This window comes from Macadamia integrifolia, chromosome 9 (genome assembly GCF_013358625.1).
Source record: "Macadamia integrifolia cultivar HAES 741 chromosome 9, SCU_Mint_v3, whole genome shotgun sequence".
In the NCBI taxonomy this organism is placed as follows: Eukaryota; Viridiplantae; Streptophyta; class Magnoliopsida; order Proteales; family Proteaceae; genus Macadamia; species Macadamia integrifolia.
The window spans coordinates 28,755,555-28,762,015 of record NC_056565.1 but is presented as its reverse complement, the minus strand read 5'-3'; positions in this window follow the sequence as shown (position 1 = coordinate 28,762,015).

Sequence of the window (6,461 nt, the reverse complement as noted above, 5' to 3'; positions counted from 1 at the left end):
TTGCGTGGGGGTGGGGGTGGTGTGATGGGGCGGCTTCAGGGTGGTTATGCAGTATCATTGTACGAGGGACCTTCATGCCGGCATGGGTAGACTACCAGTCTCCCACCTGTTAGTTTACCACATCTGGCTCCAATCACGGTTATTCTTCTCCTGTCACCCCACCTGGCATGCCTATGCGACCGCACTACCTTACCCCTTGCGACACCCAAACCAAACCCACCCCGCCTTGGATTACCCACTTTATATTCTTGTTCACCCCAATTGTCCCTACATATTGCGACCCCTTCCAAGGACCTGTACGGGAAGAGACTAACCAGTAAGAAGAAACTATCCCAATGTAAGGAAGTATGGGAACCAATAGGGTTGTCTCTATGGACTCAATCCTCTTTTGAGCCAGCTAGTGTTAAGCTTTTATAAACGAGAGCAATGACCATAGCAATGTAAGTGGGAAATTATGTCTTTAGTATTGTGATAGCAGAGCGGATTTGCATGACCTCCCTCCCAGACTTTTCATTGAGCCTCTCAACATATGCTTCTCACAGTAAACCAAGGAACACCTTTTAGTTAAATGCTTGTCGAGGCGCTGCATTAATACTCCTTGGATTAAACTGTGACAAAATACAAGACATTGTATGTCAACACATGATTGCTAAACCCATGTCCAAGAGAAAATCTTGATTGATTTTTTTTTTTAATGATAAAGCGAAACAGAAATTCATTAACTAGAATAGTTTGAGGTTACATCAATGTCAAAATGTATGTTAGATCTAACGTCAAAATGTATGTTAGATCGTTAGATCGTTTAGTGTTATTGGCAATATCAATCATCAGTTGCATGGCAGGATTTAGATTAGGACATTTATATAAAAAAGAAATAGTACTAAATTTCCCGAGGATAACCCAAAAGGTTGAGAATTATGCCAAGGCCGTTGATTGGAATTGGAATAAGTTGAAGTATGTTTTGGGAATAAAATCAAACTTCAATTATATTCCAATTCATGTTAGTGGCAAATTGCAATCCAATTAGAATTCCAATTGCCTCGGCTTCTATTTGCTTTTTGGAATTTGCATAGTTTGTCAATAAATACACCATTGTTGAAATTAGATAAATTTCGTTAGGTTTGTTCATAGTTGAATCAAAGGCCTGTAATCTAATCCGAAGTGAAACCAACAAATTACTAGGTTAAATCCCTTTCTTCTCATATTATATATATATATATATATATATATATATATTATTATTATTATTATTATATAAAAGCAAGAAGTGGCGAATCTTTCACTTGACAATTTTACCCTTTTTTTTTATTATATATTTTTTTATTTTCTTAAATTACTGGTACCTTTTATATTATTATATTTTTATAATAATTAAATACTATTTATATCTCTCTCCTACTTTTACATAATTTTGTCCATTATCTACTTTCCTTTTTCACTAAAACTCTTTCTCTCCCTCCCACTCTCACAGGATTTTATCCACTTTCCACTTTTTATTAAAATTCTTTCTTTCCTTTTCATATAATAACTCTTTTTTTTTTTTTTCTAAAACTCTTTTTTCTTTCCCACTCTCCCACGTTCCTCCCAATCTCACATTGTACTAGCCTAAAGCCTTCTATTTTTTACTTGAAATCTTACCTTGGTAAACTTCTATATTTTATGTCTTTTATTTTTTTAGCTTGTTTGTCCCATTATTGGACTTCCCTCTCTCTCTCTCTCTCTCTCTTTAAACTTGAATTAACTTATATGTGAAATTTTCCATCGCTTGTCCCTCCAAAGAGGAATAAACTTTGTGGAAAGGCAGCAAGAGCAAGAACAAGATGGAAAACCTTTTTAGTTTTAAAGTGAGATGGTGAGATATCGAGTACGATGCTAATATATGATTCAATTAAAATGGCATGAAAATTGTTCTTGAAATTATTTAAAAGACTTATGAACAAAAGTGATATCGACACAAACACACTAAGAAAAATATTTCCATTACACGTGCATTTATATATATATATATATATATATTATTTTTGGTAAACTTTTCAATTGACTATAATAACCCCATTACAAGAACAGAAAGACTCTTTTGAACCATCGCCACCTCGCGAAGAGTCCTTTTGCAAAACAACACCTCCCTCGCCACCACAATTATCTTTCCCATCATCTTCGCTTAAAATAAAAAAAAGGGTAATTTACAATGCCACCCCCTGAAGAATGCCAATATTATAGGAACACCCCCTCTCTTTCACCAAATTAGACTCAGACCCCCTACCGTCAGTCACAGTTAGGGAATATACCTTAAATGCTGACATCAGCTAGGTTATTTTTTTTAAAATACCAAAATACCCTCATAATAAGTAAACTACCAAGTATGCCCTTTTCATTCTTCTTCTTCCCCAAATCAAACCCCTGAACCCAGATTCACGATAAAGAGATTCCATCGTTCTGTTCCTTTCTCACCTCTGAAACTTTGATACTCCTCCGATGGGGTTATCAGCATCAAAGAGAGTGGAGAAATCCCTTCAAGACTCGCCGGAATTCGATGTTGCGTGCAACTCGGTCTTTGAAGAATGCCTCGAAATGGCTCAACGCATTGACATCATCTCCTCCGATGGGGTTATCAGCATCAAAGAGAGTAGAGATATCCCTTCAAGACTCGCCGGAATTCGATGCTGCCTGCAACTCAGTTCTGGAAGAATACCTCGAAATGGCTCAACAGATCGACATCGGCGTTCGGCTCTACCAGCTCGTCGGTGCTTCAGAACGTCTCCATCAGAGGCTCTATTCTTCGTCACTTCAAAACCATCATCTTCTCAAGAAGTGGCTCCAATCGCCTCCGAATCGGACCCAGATAAACAAGGTGATCAGAGTCATAATTAAACAATTCAAGATTCCATCTGATGGAGGTGAAACTCTAAATCTGTTTTAAGTTCAAGGCCTTTGCCATGGAACTCTTCACAGATGCCATCGTATCCAAATTTACTCTGAAGGAGGCAATTAGATCTTATGATCCTGACATGGAGTTTGAAGGCTTTGAGGATTACATTGACAACGCTTATTATTACAAGGGTGTATGATTCAAAGTTAGAAAACCTAATGGATTATTATGGGATCAAAACAGAGGCAGAGATCCTCAATGGGAGTATCATGAAAAGTTCTCTTTAACCTGTGAAAATCTCCCTCTAAAACCCTATTCCTCATTTAAAGAACCCACAGCTACTGGCCGCCATGAACAAAGTCGTCGCCGAGGTCGCCCAGATCCGATCGTAGGGATAGTCGGCCTCGACATTCAAAGAGAGAGAGAGAGAGAGAGAGAGAGAGAGAGAGTGACAGGTTCCACCGGAGAAGAAGCTGGAACTGCCGGTGGTAACTGCTGTTGCAAACGGGTGATAAATAACATAGGTAGAATATGATTTCTTATTTATTTTAATTAAAAGGGTAAAAATGTCCTTTTAAATCTTTACTTAACGGAGATTGACGGTAAGGGGTCTGAGTCTAATTTGGTGAAAGAGAGGGGGTGTTCCTATAATACTGACATTCTCCAGGGGGTGGCGCTGTAAATTACCCTAAAAAAAAAAGACAACAAGAGTCGGTTCCTCTTACACATCTCCCTCCCCTGAGTTTCTACCTGATAGCAGAACATAGCGCCCCTTAGGCTCTTCCCAAGACTCTCTTTCTCTCTCTCTCTCTAACACACACACACACACCCCTTTCAAAATCTCAGGCTCAGGAGTCAGGACTGGTGGGGTCAGCCACATCTCCGTTCTCGGCGTATTCACGTTGATCTTATCAAGAACAAACACTAATCCATAACGAAAGCACCATCGAACCTAGGTTTGAAGCAGAGTGAGAATGTCATTCCCAAGTACTATGTGGTTGACGAGTCAACTTTCCATCGTGTGTGGGAACATCGATCTGGTACTCTTCACCGGGATTCCTGTATAGTTCAACTATCACACTTGACCGTCCGATGATCGACGATCTCCTTACGCTGAAGATGGGTTTCATTCCATCTCATTTCTCACCCAAGAATCCCTCCTATCGTTGTTGAAGACTCAGTCTCTTTCGGTGGACGGTGAGGAGGCATTTTCCGGAGGCGTTCATGAGAACGATTTATCTATTATCCATTAATAAATAATGAGGTTTTTGATTAAAAAGATTTAAGAACAATTACGTGGTAATAATAACGGAGGTGTCAATCTTGTGAGAACATCGTCACTTCTCACTAATTGATAATGTTTATGCTCTTGTTCTAAAAAGCCTTTAAATCTTAAATCTGTAAGCTTTTGAGACACTACTTTGAGTCATTGATCTCCCCTTCAAGACTCTTTTAAAGAGTAAGAAATATATGTTCTCCAATGCATTGAGTCATAGTCATCAGTAGAATGATTCTGTGTAGTGCATACAAATACTTCAACTGTAGTGCAAATAGCTCTTCTTTTTATTTTCTTGATACAATAGACTGGATTTTTATTGATTCTATAGATGGTTTCTTGCACTCATTTTCAAACAACTGGGGATCCCAACAAATTTTCCAGAGCAACTGCACTTGATTCAGAGGTTAAAGTTTTTCCACTTCTTAATGGGCGAGTGGTAGCAGGATGTACGTATTGCAATCTTATTTTCACTTTCTTTTAATATTAGCCGTCCATTTAAGTTTAGATTAATCTAAACCATCTATTAGTTTTTTATATTGTAATTGATTCCTAGTTTTTAGGGTGGAGAGATGGCGGATGTGGTTACTTAACTTGTCTAATATTTTTTTATATAAATAAATAAATAATAAAAATCCAATATAAGCGGACTCCTCCTTAGATTTTGTTAGGAAATCTCAATTCTCTCTCTCTCTCTCTCTCTCTCTCTCTCAAAATAGGATGAGATAAGAAAAAAATCAACATAATTATTTTCAGGCACTGAACATATGACAGACTTGGCCACACATATCCAAAAACCATGTTTACATATTAATCATCAGGGAAGGGATTTGGATAGTAAAGCTTACAGATATGGCAAAAGACAAATTTGAATTTATAAAGTAAACAAAGCTATTGAATATCTAGGATTTTATTATTACTTAGTGGGTAGATATTATTAACCTATGAGAATTTACCATGGATGCAAATCTTCACTGAAATTGGTAAACAAAACTTCAACTAGACTGGAGAGCGGTGAAAAATGAAGAAGAAAGAAGGAACAACCTTGAAGAAGAAGCAAGGAGAGAGAGAAAGAGAGGATCGAGATTTCTAAGCGGAATGAAAGGAGGAGTCCACTTATATTGGGATTTTTATTATTTATTTATTTAAATATTAATAATATTAAACAGAGTTGTAACCGTTTACAACTCTATTAGCAGGATTAACATATTTAACACGTGTCAATCATATCACTTACGTGAACATTCACCGAGCTCCGAACGTTCTGCATTCCTATTTTTCTGAACGTACCGCGACCATTTTGCCTTCTTTTATTCTCGATTTATTTATCTTGCTGATGGCCATGCGGATGGTGTAGCTTTATATATTGATTTCTTGAGGGTTTTTTTTTTTTACCCCTCTTTTTCTATTAATAAAATTTTGAAATGTTTTAGATCATTTGAATAAGCTATTGCAGTTCTTCATGTCACTACAACAAAATACATTTGTAGGACTCTGTAATTGCATAAACAAAATCGTAGCTACAAATCTCGGTAATATGGGATACTTGTTACTACGAAATTTAAAACCGTAGTAATAGAAACCTTGTAACTATGAAAACAAATCGTAATAAAAAAATGCAGTAACATAAAATATTGTAACTGCAAAAATAAAATTGTAGTTAAAAAAACTAAGTAATATGTACTACTTATTGTTGCAGTAGCTAAGATTGCAGTAAAAAAATCGTAATAAAAAAATGCAGTAACATAAAATATTGTAACTGCAAAAATAAAACTGCAGTTAAAAAAACGAAGTAATATGTACTACTTATTGCTGCAGTAGCTAAGATTGCAGTAAAAAAATCGTAATAAAAAAATGCAGTAACATAAAATATTGTAACTGCAAAAATAAAACTGTAGTTAAAAAAACGAAGTAATATGTACTACTTATTGCTGCAGTAGCTAAGATTGCAGTAAAAAAATCTTTATTACTGTGGAAACAAAACTGCAATTAAAAAGCGCATTAATAGGGGTTACTAATTGTTGCGGTACTTAAAATTGCAGTAACTAGAAAAACTTATAACTACGAAAATAAAATGTCGTTAAAAATCATAGCAACAGGAAACTTTGTAATTTCGGAAATAAAATCGTAATTAAAAATCGTAGTAATATAAAGCTTATTTATTACTGTGGTATTCCACAGTAAGAGATCGTACCCTTGTCGGCTAATAAGGGACTTTGAAAAGGAATCTATATATCTAAAACTCCGATTGACCTAATATTAATGTTATCGGATCCCGCTTGAAAATTAAATGGTTAGATTAAGATTTTTTTTTTT